An 18,964-nucleotide genomic window follows, 5' to 3' on the forward strand; every position below is an offset into this window, starting at 1 on the left:
ATGCCCTCCAGTCCAGGCAGCATTCTGGTAAATCTCCTCTGTACTGTCTCCAAAGCATCCACATCCTTCCGATAATGAGGCGACCAGAACTGGACACAATATTCCAAGTGTGGTCTAACCAGGGTTTTATAAAGCTGCAGCAAAACCTCATGGCTCTTAAACTCAATCCCCTTGTTAATCAAAGCCAACACCATACGCCTTCTTAACAACCCTATCAATCTGGTGGCAACTTTGAGGGATCTATGTACGTGGACCCCCAAATCCCTCACTTCCACACTTCCAAGAATCCTGCCTTTAACCCTGTATTCAGCATTCAAATTCGACCTTCCAAAATGAATCACTTCACATTTATCAAGGTTGAACTCTGTGGCGCTAACAATTGTACACAAACACTCGAGTGAAGTACAAGAGAGGTTTTATTGCTGTGAGATGCTATTCCTCCAGTGGCAGCTGTAGAGTAGTATCTCAGTGAAGCTAGCTCATATTTATACACAAGCTCCCTGTGGGCGGAGCTAGCCGGCAGGGGCTTTCCGGAGAAACCTGTATTACAGGTACGGCCATACATCCCCCTACTGCAAGCACACATATATATATAGTGGTTGTATCACCACAAACTCCATCTGCCACTTTGCAGCCCAGCTCTGCATCCTGTCAATGTCCTGTTGTAACCTGCAACAGCCCTCGACACTATCTGCAACTCCCCCAACCTTTGTGTCATCGGCAGACTTACTAACCCACCCTTCCACTTCATCATCCAAGTCATTTATAAAAACCACAAAGAGCAGAGGCCCCAGAACAGATCCCTACGGGACACCACTGGTCACTGACCTCCAGGCGGAATACTTTCCATCCACTACCACTTGCTGTCTTCTTTTGGCCAGCCAATTCTGTATCCAGACAGCCAAATTTCCCTGTATCTCATGCCCCCTAACTTTCTGAATGAGCCTACCATGGGGAAAGTTCTCAAATCCCTTACTGAAATCCATATACACCACATCCACTGCCTGACCATCATCAATGTGTCTCGTCACATCCTCAAAGAATTCAATGAGACTTATGAGGCATGACTTGCCCTTCCAAAAGCCATGCTGACTATCTTTAATCAAACTATGTTTTTCTAAATAATCATAAATCCTATCTGTCAGAATCCTTTCCAATATTTTGCACACCACAGATATAAGACTGATGGGTCTGTAGTTCCCAGGGATTTCCCTATTCCCTTTCTTAAACAGGGGAACAACATTCGCATCCCTCCAATCATCCGGTACTACTCAAGTGGAGAGTGAGGAAGCAAAGATCATCGGCAACGGCGCAGCAATCTCCTCCCTAGCTTCCTGTAGTAACCTTGGTTATATCCCATCTGGCACAGGGGACTTAACTATCCTGATGCTTTTCAAAATTTCCAGCACATCCTCCTGTTTGAGTCTATTAACCTGGTTCACACTGTTCCCATGAGCAACAAGGTCCCTCTCTCTAGTGAATATGAAGCAAAATATTCATTTAGGGCCTCCCCCATCCCTTCAGACTCTAGGCACAAGTTCCCTCCACTATCCCTGATCGGCCGTACTCTCACTCTGATCATCCTCTTGTTTCGCCTTGTAGAGTAGAACGCCTTGGGATTTTCCTTAATCCTTCCCACTAGGGCTTTTTCATGCCCCCTTTTAGCTCTCCTCAGTCCATTTTTGAGTTCCTTCTTGGCTACCTTGTAATCCTGTAGAGCCATGCCAGATCCTTGCTGCCTTCTTCCTCTTGACTAGAAGCTCCACATCTCTTGTCATCCAAGGCTCCTTCACCTTACCATTCCTTCCTCGTCTCAGTGGGACAAAACTATCCATCACTTGCAGCAAGTGCTCCTTGAACAACCCCAGATTACTGTTGTGCATTTCCCCAAGTACAATTGTTCCCACTTTATGCTCCTCTGCTCCTGTCTAATAGCAGTATAATTTCCCCTCCCCCAATTAAATACCTTCCCATATTGTCTTGGGATATTAGGGCAGCAGGGTAGCATGGTGGTTAGCATAAATGCTTCACAGCTCCAGGGTCCCAGGTTCGATTCCCGGCTGGGTCACTGTCTGTGTGGAGTCTGCACGTCCTCCCCCTGTGTGCTTGGGTTTCCTCCGGGTGCTCCGGTTTCCTCCCACAGTCCAAAGATGTGCGGGTTAGGTGGATTGGCCATGCTAAATTGCCCGTAGTGTCCTAATAAAAGTAAGGTTAAGGGGGGGGTTGTTGGGTTACGGGTATAGGGTGGATACGTGAGTTTGAGTGGGGTGATCATGGCTCGGCACAACATTGAGGGCCGAAGGGCCTGTTCTGTCCTGTACTGTTCTATGTCTGTTTCTCTCCCTCTCCATCACTATGGTAAAGGTCAAGGAATTGTGGTCACTGTCACCGAAAGTGGGAAGCCAGAGGATTGGGAAGCCGTTAAAAGCGAGCAGAGGACAACTAAAAAAGCAATAAAGGGGGAGAAGATGAAGTATGAGTGTAAGCAATAAATCCTCTCTTGTACTTCACTCGAGTAATATAAAGGAAGATAGGAAGAGTTTTTTTCAATATATTAAAGGTAAGAGAGAGGCAAAAATAGACATTGGAAAATGTGGCTGGAGAACTAATAATAGAAAACAAAGAGATAGCAAAAGAACTGAATAGATACTTTGCATCCATCTTCACAGTGGAAGACACCAGTGGGATGCCAGAGCTCCAGGAGAACCAGGGGGCAAAGGTGAGTGCAGTGACCATTACTAAGGAGAAGGTTCTGGGGAAACTGAAAGGTCTGAAGGTGGATAGGTCACCTGGACCGGATGGACTACACCGCAGGGTCCTAAAAGCAATAGCTGATGAAATTGTGCAGGCATTGGTGATGATCTTTCAGGAATCACTGGAAGCAGAAAGGGTCCCAGAGGACTGGAAAGTGGTTAATGTAACACCACTGTTTAAGAAGGGAGGGAGGCAGAAGACGGGAAATTCTCGGCCGGTTAGCCTGACTTCGGTCCATAAGACCATAAGACATAGGAGTGGAAGTAAGGCCATTTGGCCCATCGAGTCCACTCCGCCATTCAATCATGGCTGATGAGCATTTCAACTCCACCTACCAGCATTCTCCCCATAGCCCTTAATTCCTCGCGACATAAAGAATTTATCTATCTCTGCCTTGAAGCCATTTAGCGTCCCGGCCTCCATTGCACTCCGTGGCAATGAATTCCACAGGCCCACCACTCTCTGGCTGAAGAAATGTCTCCGCGTTTCTGTTCTGAATTTACCCCCTCTAATTCTAAGGCTGTGCCCACGGGTCCTCGTCTCCTCACCTAACGGAAACAGTTTCTTTGCGTCCACCCTTTCTAAGCCATGTATTATCTTGTAAGTTTCTATTAGATCTCCCCTTAACCTTCTAAACTCCAATGAATACAATCCCAGGATCCTCAGCCGTTCATCATATGTTAGACCCGCCATTCCAGGGATCATCCGTGTGAATCTCCGCTGGACACGCTCCAGTGCCAGTATGTCCTTCCTGAGATGTGGGGCCCAAAACTGGACACAGTACTCCAAATGGGGCCTAACCAGAGCCTTATAAAGGCTCAGTAGCACATCGCTGCTTTTATATTCCAACCCTCTTGAGATAAATGACAACATTGCATTCGCTTTCTTAATCACAGATTCAACCTGCATATTTACCTTTAGGGAATCCTCGACTAGCACTCCCAGATCCCTTTGTACTTTGGCATTATGAATTTTCTCACCGTTTAGAAAGTAGTCTATGCTTGGATTCTTTTTTCCAAAGTGCAAGACCTCACATTTTCTCACGTTGAATTGCATCAGCCATTTCCTGCACCACTCTCCCAAACTGTCTAGATCCTTCTGCAGCCTCCCCACTTCCTCAGCACTACCTGCCTGACCACCTAACTTCGTATCATCGGCAAACTTTGCTAGAATGCCCCCAGTCCCTTCATCCAGATCATTAATATATATGGTGAACAGCTGCGGCCCCAACACTGAACCCTGTGGGACACCGCTGGTCACCAGCTGCCATTCCGAAAAAGAACCTTTTATCCCAACTCTCTGCCTTCTGTCAGACAGCCAATCCTCAACCCATGCCAGTAGCTCACCTCGAACACCATGGGCCCTCACCTTACTCAGCAGCCTCCTGTGTGGCACCTTATCAAAGGCCTTTTGGAAATCCAGATAGACTACATCCACTGGGTTTCCCTGGTCTAACCTACTTGTCACCTCCTCAAAGAATTCTAACAGGTTCGTCAGGCACGACCTCCCCTGACTAAATCCATGTTGACTTGTTCTAATCCGACCCTGCTCTTCCAAGAATTTAGAAATCTCATCTTTAACGATCGATTCTAGAATTTTACCAACAACCGAGGTTAGGCTAATTGGCCTATAATTTTCCACCTTTTGTCTTGATCCTTTCTTGAACAAGGGGGTTACAACAGCGATCTTCCAATCGTCCGGGACTTTCCCTGACTCCAGTGATTTTTGAAAGATCTCAACCAACGCTTCCGCTATTTCTTGAGCCACCTCCCTCAGAACTCTAGGGTGTAGCCCATCGGGGCCAGGAGATTTGTCAATTTTAAGACCTTTTAGCTTTTTTAGCACCATCTCTTTTGTAATGGCAACCATACTCAACTCAGCCCCCTGACCCTCTATAATTTTTGGGATATTACTCATGTCTTCCACTGTGAAGACAGACGCAAAGTACTTATTAAGTTCTCCAGCCATTTCCTCGTCTCCCATCACTAGCCTTCCGGAATCAGTTTGAATTGGCCCAATGTCTACTTTGGCCTGTCGTTTGTTTCTTATGTATTGAAAGAAACTTTTACTATCATTTCTTATATTACTGGCTAGCCTGCCTTCATATTTGATCCTCTCCTTCCTTATTTGTCTCTTTGTTAACCTCTGTTTGTTTTTGTAGCCTTCCCAATCTTCTGATTTCCCAGTGCTTTTGGCCACTTTATAGGATCTCTCTTTTTCTTTGATACATTTCCTGACCTCCTTTGTCAGCCATGGCTGTCTAATCCCTCCCCGGATAATCTTTCTTTTCTTGGGGATGAACCTCTGTACAGTGTCCTCAATTATGCATACAAACTCCTGCCATTTTTGCTCTGCTGTCTTCCCCACTAGGGTCTGCTTCCAGTCGATTTTCGCCAGTTCCTCTCTCATGCCCTCGTAATTACCTTTATTTAACTGTAACACCATTACATCCGATTTTGCCTTCTCTCTTTCAAACTGCAGACTGAACTCAACCATATTATGATCGCTGCTTCCTAAGTGTTCCCTTACTTTAAGATCTTTTATAAAGTCTGGTTCATTACATAGCACTAGGTCCAGAATAGCCTGCTCCCTTGTGGGCTCCATGACAAGCTGTTCCAAAAAGCCATCTTGTAAGCATTCCATGAATTCCTTTTCTTTGGATCCACTGGCTACGTTATTTACCCAATCCACCTGCATATTGAAGTCCCCCATGATCACCGTGACCTTGCCTTTCTGACATGCCTTTTCTATTTCCCGGTACATGTTGCGCCCCTGGTCCTGACCACTGTTAGGAGGTCTGTACATAACTCCCATTATAGTTTTTTTGCCTTTGTGGTTCCTCAATTCTACCCACACAGACTCCACATCATCCGACCCTATGTCGTTTAGTGCCATAGATTTAATTTTGTTCTTAACTAACAAGGCAACCCCACCCCCTCGGCCCACCTCCCTGTCTTTTCAATAGGTTGTATATCCTTGGATGTTTAACTGCCAGTCCTGAACCCCCTGCAGCCATGTCTCTGTGATGCCTACCACATCATAATCATTCACGATGATCTGTGCCATTAGTTCGTCTACTTTGTTACAAATGCTACGAGCATTCAGGTAAAGTGCCTTAATGCTAACTTTCTTATCATTACAGATATTGGAAGTCCTAAGATGTCCAAAGTTATCCTTCCTTTTTGTTGAATTCCTAGTCTGCCTCAAGCTTAAATCCACCTGCCTACATGTTATCCTCCTGCGTACCTTGCCATTTAACTCCATGCTCCCTGTCGCTTTCACTTTCCCTTCCCCCCAACTCAGAAGTTTAAAGTCCTACTGACCACCCTATTTATCCTCTTCGCTAGAACACTGGTTCCAGATCGGTTCAGGTGGAGACCGTCCCAACGGTACAGATCCCCCCGGTTCCAAAACTGATGCCAATGTCCCATGAAGTGGAATCCCTCTTTCCCACACCAATCCCTTAGCCACGTGTTTACTTCCCTAATTTTCTTGTCCCTATGCCAATTGGCACGTGGCTCGGGCAGTAATCCGGAGATTATGACCCTTGAGGACCTGTATTTCAATTTTCTTCCTAGTGCTTGATAGTCCCCGAACAGGTCCTCCACCCTAGCTTTACCTATGTTGTTAGTCCCAACGTGGACCACAACAACTGGATCCTCCCCCTCCCGCTCCTATATCCTTTCAAGCCGGTCAGAGATGTCCCGCACCCTGGCACCGGGCAGGCAACACACCATGCGAGACTCCCGATCCGGCTTGCATAGGATACTATCTGTCCCCCTAATTATAGAATCCCCTATAACAACTACTTGTCTTTTTACTCCCCCCTCTTGAACGGCCTTCTGCACCATGGTACCGTGGTGAGCTGGCTCATCCTGTCCAGAGCCCTTTTCCTCATCCATACAGGGAGCAAGAGTCTCATACCTGTTGGACAAGGTCAAGGGCTGAGGCTCCTGCACTCCTGAACTCAGGTTCCCCCTGCCTGCCTCACTAACAGTCACACTCTGAAGTCCCTGATCACTTACTGAATGTGAATTACTTAATCTCCCAGGTGTGACTGCCTCCTGAAACAAAGGGTCCAGGTAACTCTCCCCCTCCCGGATGTGCCGCAGTGTTTGAAGCTCAGATTCCAGATCATCAACTCTGAGCCGGAGTTCTTCCAGCAACCAACACTTGCTGCAGATGTGGTCATTGCCATTCACAAGGGGAACAGCCAGCTCCCACATCATACAGCTACAGCACATCACCTGCCCAGCCATCTCTGATTAGTTAATTAATTTATTACTTTGTATAAATTTCAGTTTATTGGTAAGTCATTGGTAAGATTTTAGAGTCTGTTATTAAAGATGAGATCACGAAGTACATGGAAGTGCATGGTAAAATAGGACTGATTCAGCACGGCTTTTTCAAAGGGAGGTCGTGTCTGACAAATCTGTTAGAGTTCTTTGAGGAGGTAAGATGGAAGTTAGACAAAGGTGAACCAGTGGACGTGATTTATTTAGATTTCCAGAAGGCCTTTGACAAGGTGCCGCATAGGAGACTATTAAATAAGTTAAAAGACCATGGTGTTAAGAGTAAGATCCTGGCATGGATAGAGGATTGGCTGACTGGCAGAAGGCAGAGAGTGGGGATAAAGGGGTCTTTTTCAGGATGGCAACCTGTGACTAGTGGTGTACCTAAGGGGTCAGTGCTGGAACCACAACTTTTCACAATATACATTAATGATCTGGAAGAAGGAACTGAAGGCACTGTTGGTAAGTTTGCAGAGGGACAGGTGGTTTTGAGGAAGCAAGGAGGCTGAAGAAGGATTTGGACAAGCTTGGGGAGTAGGCAATGAAGTGGCAAATGAAATATAATGTGGAAAAGTGTGAGGTTATGCACTTTGGAAGGAGGAATTTAGGCATAGACTATTTTCTAAATGGGGAAATGCTTAGGAAATCAGAAGCACAAAGGGACTTGGGAGTCATTCTTCATAATTCTCTTAACGTTAACGTGCAGGTTCAGTCGGTATTTAAGAAGGCAAATGCAATGTTAGCATTCATGTCAAGAGAGCGAGAATACAAGACCAGAGAGGTACTTCTGAGGCTGTATAAGGCTCTGGCCAGACCCCATTTGGAGTATTGTGAGCAGTTTTGGGCCTAATATCTAAGGAAGAATGTGCTGGGCTTGGAAAGGGTCCAGAGGAGGTTCACAAGAATGATCCCTGGAATGAAAAACTTGTCGTATGAGGAAAGTTTGAGGACCCAGTTGGGTCTGTACTCATTGGAATTTGGAAGGATGAGGGGGATCTTATTGAAACTTACAGGATACTGCGAGGCCTGGATAGAGTGGACGTGGAGAGGATGTTTTTCACTTGTCAGAGAAACTAGAACCAGAGGACACTATCTCAGATTCAAGGGACAATCCTTTAAAACAGAGATGAGAGGGCGGCATGTGGCGCTGTGGATAGCACTGGGACTGTGGCGCTGAGGACCCGCGTTCGAATCCTGGCCCTGGGTCACTGTCCATGTGGTTTTTGCACATTATCCCCATGTCTGCGTGGGTTTCACCCCCACAAACCAAAAGATGTGCAGGTTAGGTGGATTGGCCATGCTAAATTGCCCCTTAATTGACAAAAAAAGTAATTGGGTACTCTAAATTTAATTAAAAAACAGAGATGAGGAGGAATTTCTTCAGCCAGAGGGTGGTGAATCTGTGGAACACTTTGCCGCAGGAGGCTGTGGAGGCCAAATCACTGAGTGAGTTTAAGACAGAGATAGATAGGTTCTTGGTTAATAAGGGGATCAGGGGTTATGGGGAGAAGGCAGGAGAATGTGGATGAGAAAATATCAGCCATGATTGAATGGCAGAGCAGACTCGATGGGTCTAATTCTGCTCCTATGTCTTATGGTCTTTTGTCCGACCTCCTCTCCCTCAGCAGCCGTGGCACCTGTTTCCTGATTTTTTAAACCACAAGTGAAACCTGCTGTCGGTAATTCCTCCTGGCGAAAGCAGAGCATCGCAGAGGCGGTCGTGCCGTGGTATTGCCATTGGACTAGTTAGCCAGTCACCCAAAGTAATTTTCTGGGGTCCCAGGTTCAAATCCCGCTACTGCCGATGGTGAAATTTGAATTCAATAAAAATCTAATGATGAGCATGAAGCCATTGTCGATTGTCATAAAAAAACATCTGGTTCACTAATGTCCTTTGGAGAAAGAAATCTGCCATCCTTATCCGGTCTGGCATATATGCGACTCCAAACCTACAGCAATGTGGTTGAGTCTTAACTGCTCCCTCAAGGGCAGTTAGGGATGGGTAATAAATGCTGGCACAGCCTGTGACGTCCATGAACAAATTACAAAAATACTAAGTGAAGCCCATTAATAATAAGCCAATGGTGTTAACTGTACATGTGGAATAAAATGCATTGACACCAGTGTCTGAGCGCCGGGGCATGTCATTCTGTCGGGCGGCCGGCACCAGCGACAATGTTTGCCTCATGCGCGATTCTCCACCCAATTGTATTTCGTGATTCTGGCTTTGCTGGATGGAGAGTCCATGTTCTCTCAGAGCAGAATCACACCTGATTTGCACCGACGTGAGTCCCAACTTTGCCATACATGGCAAGGATTGCGACGGATTCCCTAGGAGCCCCCATGCCATTTTGAGCCAGCGGTCCGATAGTGAGGTCCAGCGGCAGGGCCCCCTCCCCCCACAACACAATTCATCCCCCACACCCCACGTAACTCAATTCAGTTCTGCAACGCAATTCAGCAACCCCCCGAGATTTTCTGTGTCACCGCCCCCCTCCACACTGTATGAGGGAACCCGTCCCCCCACCAGAGACCCCCTAACCACCATAAAGGAATTATCCGCACCTTTAGGGGCTAGGCCCGCGCCAGAGTGGCTCCCGCTCTGCCGACTAGCGGCAATGGCCTTTGGCGCCCCGCTGACCGGCGTCGGGGCTGGTCGAAAGGCCTTCGCCGGTCGGCGTGAGCCCGGGCATGCACCGGAGCGTCAGTGGCCGCTGACGTCACCACCGGCGCATGCGTGGTGGAGGGGGTCTCTTCCGCCTCCGCCATGGTGGAGGCCGTGGCGGCAGCGGAAGGAAAGGAGTGCACCCACGGCACAGGCTCGCCGGCCTGTCGGTGGGCCCCGATCGCGGGCCAGACCACCGTGGGGGCACCCCCCGGGGTCCGATCGCCCCGCGCCCCCCCCCCCCAGGACCGCGGGGCCCGCTCGCGCCACCTGCTCCCACCGGCACCAGAGGTGGTTTAAACCACATCGGCAGGAGAGGCCTGACAGCAGCCCATCGCGGGTCGGAGAATCGCCGTGGGGGGCCCACGCCGATTCTCCTCCTGTGAAATTTCCTCCAGTAGGCTGTGATTGACAGTTTCCGCACACACCCAACTGTCCACATTGTTTAATGCATCTCCCTTCACACTTGTGTGGCTTTAAAGTACCAAGCTGTGAAATTAGCCACAATGTTTATAAACATTTTGCCATGATTGACAGCTCCTGAGCCACATCAAAGACAGTTAAGTGCTTTCTGTTAGTTTCACGGAGATCGAGCATCGGAACTCCAGATCCCTTTTTCTGCCCGAGGTTGGTTCTCCACCCCATCCAGCGATGGGCAGCGGAGAATCAAGCCCAATGTGTTCTGCCAGACATGGCACCACTTGTTTTATTCCATGTTGTGTTCATCATTGCCTGTTTTACTGATGAATAAATTCTTGTCCAGTTGTCATATAAGAGTTCAGATTGGATTCTGAGAATAGATTAGATGGCCTGAGTGGAAAAACTGACATGGCACAAACCAAATGGACAATATTGTTTTTTACAATGCTGTTGCACTGGATAATGCAAGCAACCAGAAACTCTTCAGTGCTTGCTGATTTCAGAGACAATGGGCTGGATTTTCCGTGACCCCGCAGCATGTTTCGTGGTGGAGGTGGCCTGCTATTGACTGGCGGTGGATTCTTCTGGTCCAACTACTGTCAACGGAATTTCCTGTTTTTCGCTACCTCTGCTGCTGGGGAGTCCACAGCAGAAGGCCGCCATGAGCGGGATCAGGAGATCTCGCTGGCGGCAACAGCTGGAAAACACTGTTCAATATCTATCACTGACAAAAAGGCCTCAATCTTTTTCATTTGTTTCTTGGATAATATCATAAGGTTGGGGGGGGAGGGGGTGGGATGAGGGGATAAACTCAAATTAGTGATTGTGTTATGATCTGTAGGGGCTGTTTAGCTCACAGGGCTAATCGCTGGCTTTGAAAGCAGACCAAGGCAAGCCAGCAGCACGGTTCGATTCCCGTAACAGCCTCCCCAAACAGGTGCCGGAATGTGGCGACTAGGGGCTTTGCACAGTAACTTCATTTGAAGCCTACTCGTGACAATAAGTGATTTTCATTTCATTTTTCATTTCATCTGGCAGGCGATAAGTGCCATGTAAACCAAATCCCAAAGAGAATCTTGCCAAGCTATCACAACTCTTTTCTTTTTGTATTTTACCATTGGAAATACCTGTAATGAAACACGAAGCCACACATTCCAGTGACACTTCTTGAGATTTCAAATATTAAATTTAAACATCTGTTTACAAAAGAAAAGAAAAATTAAACACACTCGATTAAATTTACACAATCAAAATTAGTCTTACAGAATATTCCCCCAAACAGATTTCCTACTTGGTTACACTCACAAATAAGCATCACTTTAGGCAAGACCTTATAGATATGTAATCTATTTTAAAAATCCAGTGAAATTGTCACAAGGCAATCGTACTGTTGTTAAGGGGAAGATAGGCCACAGGGCTTCCCTTTCCAACTCACTCAGCGGTGGAAATTAAAAAACATAAACAAGATCCTGCTTTCTGAAAGATCAGATAATTTCCTGTGTTGCCTTGAAGCTGACTCACTTTGCTTCTTCACAGTCCCATCCCCAATACAGGACAACACTCCGGGAGAACTTACATGACCACTCCCAAACTCTCTCCTTCAGTATATTTTTGCCTCGTTCACGTTTTTCCATTGCCCTCATCCTTCTTTGAAATGTTCCAGAATATAAAACATTTTTTAATCTTCTACTTATTGCCCCACTTTTGGGTCAAATGAATTTGAATAATTTGACCTTAGTTATTTATGACCTTCCCATGTTGTAAACCCCTTTTTATTTCCCTTTGAAATGTAACAACTAAACACAACAAACCTTCTTTATCTCCTTATAGAATCATAGAATAGAACCGTAGCTTATCCAGCCTCTCTTCATAGCTAAAATGCTCCATTCAAGGCAACATCGTGGTGAATCCCCTCTGCACCCTCTCCAGTGCACTCACATCCAATAGCGTGTCAACCGGAACTGAACACAATACTCCAGCTGTGGCCTAACCAAAGCCCTGTACAGATTCAAAATTATCTCCCTGCTTTTATAATCCATGCCATGACTGATAAAGGCAAGTGCCCCATTTGCCTTAACTACCCTATTATCCTGTCCTGCCACCTTCAGAGATCTGTGGATCCTTCTGTTCCTCTGAGATTCCTAGTGTCCTGTCATTCATTGCGTACTCCTTTGTTGTGTTAATCCCAATGCAAATTTCTGCCCATATCTTACTTGCCTCTGGAAAATTCAACCTTGCCAAATTTACTTCAAGCGTCTGTCTTACACTCCTAGACCCTTTGATGTCCTCAACTCTGTAGCCACCCAGTCCTGAGCTAAATTAAACTATGTTCACAAACAGGAACACATTCACAGACACATATGCACAGCCCCACAAGCCTGCTAGATAGAATAACACAATAAACCACCAAAATATTAGAAGTAATAACATTTTCTTCACATTAGTAATGGATTGAATGCCAGTTACAACCATTTACCCATCTGCCTCAGGGCTTCATTTTTTTAAAAAAGCAATTGTGATTTATTAATGTAGGAAATGTAATCCATTGATTCAGATTCAGAACTTGAATTTCTGAGGCTTTACCCTATGAATGCTGACTTTAAGGCTGACACATTGAAAAGTCCCAACTAATTTTGGATGCCTAGAAGTCCCCATGGAACTGCAACTGAGCAAGAATGGATGGAGAAGTAGAACGTATACTGGAGAAAATTTATTTATTGAAAATACCGTCAACAACAATGTTCATTTTAAATGGGGCTTTTTTTGATAAAATAAAATCTCTTAAGCTATCAATCATAGGAATGATCAAAACATCCTTCCTTAATTTTTTCCTTTGCATAGCTCATATTCATAGAACGATGAAAGCTCCCCAGGATAGCACAGGCTAGAACACTGTCATAATATCCACTCATGTATATAATGAGAAAGAGACAGGCAGTGATTGACACACAGAATGACCAATAAGCACACAACACAGTACAGCCAATCCCCAGACAGGACACTACCACTATAAAGCCAGAGGGCACTAGGTTTCCCGCTCTCTCTGGACCCAGCCACTGAGACAGTCAGAGTCCACGAGCTAGCCAGTGCAAACACCATGCGGTAGCTAGTAAATCTGGTCAGGCTACTACTAGGCCTCCAGTCAGTTCAGTATAGTGTCGACCCACAGCTGAATATGTTTATCAGCTCTATCGTTGAATAAAACAGTGTTGGATCTTCTCCAGTGTTAGACGCCTGTTTCTAGCTTCCCTGCATCGAGTGCAGCCCACATCGAACCAACCTGCCTAACACATCACACTCCAGAGAAATAGTGTAGAAGGGATTATAAGTACAAGCCGAGGTTGGTGCAGAGGCAGACACTGGGGACATTTTGTTTCCAGGAACAATTCTATAGTCGAGCAGTCGCATCGGGGAGCCCATTCCCGAGTACTGAAACCTGAGACAGGTGGGCCTCGTGGGCATAGACTAATGGGCCCAAGTTTGTCACTTGCTTTGCATTACAGTCTAAAATTGACTACAGGAACATTTCGTTTTCGAGCTGTTTATATATTGAGAGATACGCAGTGTGCAATTTAATTTACTCACTGCTGGCTACTGGTACCGCAAACTAGCACATTTATACCTGAGCTGGAGATGTACCTGTATGAGGTGGAATAAGGCAGGTCATATAAGTGCAAAAGGTTTTAAAGCCAGTGATGTGCAATTTAATAGTAGAAACCACTGAATCTGCCATATCATTATTCGTATCTTTCAACGATTTCAAAAGTAAATCTTCTTCATTTCCACCAAAGTTCAAATCTTGATGAGGTGAGTAAAATAGGAGACTCACAGAGCTTGAATTCTTCTATCCTGTAAAGAAAGTTCCCAAAAGGCGACATCAAGCTGACAATTTGGTCTCTGTTTTAAGCTGAATTGCCAGACCTTTGCGGGTGCTACAACATGAATAATTGGCCTGTATGCTTTATTTGCTGTCTGACATTTCAAGGATAACGAGTAGGCTGTCCCCATTACTCTAGTTCCACGTTTCCAACCATCCAACCTCCCATCAGTCACTGAATCAAGGCTTTCTTTGAGGTCTCTCTGACATGTCAAATGGTGCAGTATTTTTTGACTCGAGACAGTGGATGTCTTAAAGCCACAGTGTCTGATGATTGGCACTGTATTTTTTCTTGGTTTGGAAATCCATCCTCATCTTCTTCGCTGATCATTGTGACATGGAGAACTGAATATGTATCTGGATGTGAACAAGATCGAAGATGTGGGACTGACAATCATAGATAGACAGATAGAATATATAGTGCAAAAGAAGGCCATTTGGCTCATCGAATCTACACCGGCCCCTGAAAAAGCACTCTAACTAATCCCACATCTCCACCTCTATCATCTATCCCTGTAACCCCACCTAACGTTTGGACACTGCAAGACAATTTAGCATGACCAATTCACCTAACCCACACATCTTTGGACTGTGGGAGGAAACCAGAGCACCCGGAGGAAACCCACGCAGACACGGGGAGAACGTTCAGACTCCACACAGACAGCGACCCAAGCCAGGAATTGAACCTGGGCCCCTGGTGCTGCAAAGCAATAGTGCTAACCACTGTGCTACTGTGCCGCCCCAAACTACAATTGTCCTCTTGTAATTTATCACAGCCTCCATGTTTAGTAAATGGGCACAGTTTGGAGTCTCTGACAAATTTGAACTTGGACTTCCAATTGAATTTAAATTCCTCCAGCTGCCAGTGTGGGATTTGAACCCATGTCCCTATACCTCTCGGCTATTAGTCCAATGATGTTACCACTACACCAATCTCTCCCATATATGAATGAACCATGACCTCAACTAAATTTAGACCACAGGAACCTCAACTATCGAATAAGAGTTGGATAATGCTAATTGTAATACTAGATTAATCTATCGGAGATTTTTTTTCACAGCTCAATAAAAGCATTCATAGTTTGTCTTTTTAAAACATATTCACCTCCCTCAGGATGCAAAGTATACTTTACCAGGCACTGTGACAGTACAAATTACTCATGCTTTGTTGGAAGGTGGTGGGCAGATGAACCAAATAATGTTTGCTCATTTGGTGATTTCTTATTTCCCTGACACCATGAATTTCTCACTCATTCTGACCAGCTTCAAGATCAGGGATTTAATCACTCTGCCCAGTCTAATCCCTGAGATTGAGATAGATCAAAGAGTGCAATGCCATGAGCTCAAGAATAAAGGCTCATATATTGGGGGTAGTGTCAGAAAATCCCATCCGAACATAGCTGGAATGACGACAAAGGAAACAAGCCATCATAATCTATGCTGCAAGATCAGTTTTGAGCTGAGGTTAACCTGGTGCCCAGTCTTACTGGCCCAGTATTTACAGAGCCACCCATTCAGAACAGTGAAGGGAAGAGCTGTGGATGGAAAACCCAAATGTACAAATTCACCCAGCACATTTTTCGCTCTTCTTCTCTAGGTTTCCTGTCTGGCAGCCAGATTGGGAAACCGTGCAACACACAGAAGCGGCAGAGGAATAAACAGCTCTCGTGATGGGGCTGCAGGAGGTGGAGGAGGAGAGATCATGGTGGGGAAAGATTACAGGGGTATAGATCTTAGTTAGTGATGAAATGATGGTCGGTGTTTAGGGGGTGATTGAAAATTTGGAGGTTGTGGAGGTAGGAAAGTTTCAGGTAAGTTTGTTGAACTGGAGGGGTCACGTGCCTGACCCTCCTGGACCACAAGCAGTGCTGTATGGAACCGTCCTTATCTGTTAGGATTGCTGAGGCCGGCAGAACATGAGCAACATTAGCAAGGATAGAAGCCATGTTAAAGTGAGAGCACACTGCCTCTTAAACGCTTTCAGGAACTAATCTGCATTCTGTGAACAAATCGGACATCAGGCGCCTGTCCTGCCTCTTTGTGAAACAGGAAGTCATGGGTTGAAGATAATCTGGGTTTGGTTTGGTACATTTTAACATCTTAAATATCTTCCTCATCCAACCCCACCAATCCAAGTACAGAGGTCAAAAGTTATCTCCAAGGAAACTGATAGGCATAGGCCATTTATCCAACACATATCACAAAATCATTGAATTGTGTTATGATCACAGCAGATGTTATTTGCTGAGCTCGCCTGATTCCAGTGGGAAACCTGCCTTACCGATCAAAAATATTTTCTTTTGTATTTTGAAACAGTGAAGGAAAAGCTACTGACTCCAAAAGCAGAATTCCAATCACACCTTGCGAATTAAAAAGCTAAAAGATTTATCAACAAGATGAAAAGCTTCAGCACATTAGGTTAACGTTACACAACTGAACAGTCCTACAGAACAGCCATACACCCCCAGAGCACACACATAAACAGCCTTCTTGGCAACAAATCGCCTGTAGATTTCTAATTACAAAAACACAGAAATATTACCCAAGTTAAGAACACTTTAATAAAGGTGCACCACACAACTCCTCAAACATTCCCACTCTGATGTGGAAATCCAAAAGAAAGGTTCAGAAAAAGACTGCTTTCGATAACCCCTTCATCCTAGGAATCAAGTGAGCCACCTTACAGCTGCTTCTAATGCAAGTATATATTTTCCTGAGTAAGGAGAGTTAAACCGTCCATTGTATAATCATAGCATAATTAGCTTATGAGAAAAGATTGGATAGGCTTGTGGTTGTTTTCCTTGCAATTGTGGAGGCTGAGGGGTGACCTGACTGAGGTGTATGAGATTATAAAGTGCCTATATAGAATAGACAGGGAGGCCCGATTTCCCCTAGTAGAGAGGTCAATTGGTAGGGACCACATATTTTAGAAGGATCGGAGGGGAAACGAGGAAAATCTTGCTCAACCAGAGGGTGGTGGGCATTTGGAATTTGCTGCCCTGTTTGGTGGTGGAGGTAGAAACCCTCAACTCATTTAATAGGAACCTGGATCTGCACCTAAAATGCACGGCTATGGACCAGATGCAGGAAAGGTGGTATTAGATTCGGCAGTTAGTTTTTATGTTTGTTATTTTCTGGCCAGTGCATATGCGATGGGCTAAATGGCTTCTTTCTATGCTGTAACCTATTCATAGTTCTGGGTTTACTTTCACGATACAAAAGTAACATAACTTGACTCACCCTAAAGTGTGAATGTGTGGTGTGTTCCATGCTTTGCAGTTCTGCATCTATATGCTCTTAGTTATGCATATTCAGCCTTTATGACAGGATATATGTTCAGTTGGAAGATGAACCATTTCAGTTTTAAAAAGAATCTGAGCTTTCCTCTATATTGAATGGGAAGAACAATCCTTCGTAAAAACATACACCTATTCTCTTGGTGTGGCTGTCAGCTGTCTGCGTAATAAACCCTAACAAGAGCTGGATGTATTTAGACATGATTTATTCATCCAGGACAGCAGCAGAGTGTCTACATATGATTTATGAGCCCACTGGGTCATGTGTAATTAGCTATTTACTAACTACTTGGATGTTGCATCACTGCACACAGGTAAAAAGAAAGTCAAAGCAGTGAAGTTGTTAATAGGTCCAAGAAAAGGCTAATCACAACCCATGCCCTGATTATTATGAATTTCCCAATAATATATGCACACTAAACTCAATATCATAATATTGTCATTGCAATTATTATGTCAACTGTCAAATGGCTTATGGAATTAAATTAGTGTGAAACTGAGGTGACAGTCTTCTTCTAAATAAATTAATCAGCCCTGATTTTGTGCTCGTAAAGATCACAAAACTGTCAGCATTCATCGTCATTGCACCGTGGATCTGGCGGGAACTTCTGGGATCTGCATGTGCGCAGTTAAATGTGAAAAAACAGAAATTTCTGTCATGTGATTCCTTGTTCTGCCACAAGAGGATTGGAGTCCTCGCAGAAATGGCAATAAATGGAAATCAATGAATCGGCATGAACTATTACTTTTTATTTTCTAGTTTAATTTTAAAAAGCATTGAAGATTTAAGCCTTGTTGACTAAGTACAACTGAGTCATTCATGGCGTGTTAAGTCATAATTAGTGATGAATAACCTCTCTAGCCCTGAAAATGTATTCTATATTTGTAAAATATCAAATTTTTCCATTTCATGATGGAATTCCATTGACGGTGTCGGAATGAAATTAACATTGGAAGAGGGGAAATCCACACACCATGGCCTGTTAGATCTTTGTGGGAAGCTTTCTTTGAACTCGGAGTCAAGCAACGTCACTTCTGCATTGGCCACAAAGTCCCAGGCTGACGTTTTTGTTTTCCAGAATTATAGCGCTGATTTTAATTGAACTAGCCAAGTGAGTGGACAGAGTGGTTTGCAGCTTGAAGGGTAGAAAATGGGACTTTGATAGATTCATTGTTTACAGCAGCCACATAGTATAGACTGCCTTTAGTACATATGTTGCTCAATCACAAACTTAGCAGATCCAGTCATCTGAGCTGCATTGAGCCTTTAAGATGCTGAAAATAAGTCAATTTTTACAGACCAGATGTAACTGAATTTCTGATACTGAAGATTGTTGGGGTAAACTCAAAATGGATTTGCAAGTCTAAGACATAAATCCCGTGAAATGGAATGATTACTGTGCAAAGCTCGAAAAATATCATACAAAGTGAGAGCAAGGCCTTTGAAAAGTGTTTTCCAATTCAATACCAGAATAGCTATTTCTTAAAATTGATTTATTTCCATTTTATTGGATGTGGATGGTGGGAAAAGATTAATAAAGATTAATAATGCTAATGTTGACTGTGTGACAATACAGAATGACATTGTTAAACTTACAAGTAAACGTTATGAACTCAACTATGAATAAATATGATCTTCTCTTCAATGTTTTCTGTTCAT

This window comes from Scyliorhinus canicula, chromosome 18 (assembly GCF_902713615.1).
Source record: "Scyliorhinus canicula chromosome 18, sScyCan1.1, whole genome shotgun sequence".
In the NCBI taxonomy this organism is placed as follows: Eukaryota; Metazoa; Chordata; class Chondrichthyes; order Carcharhiniformes; family Scyliorhinidae; genus Scyliorhinus; species Scyliorhinus canicula.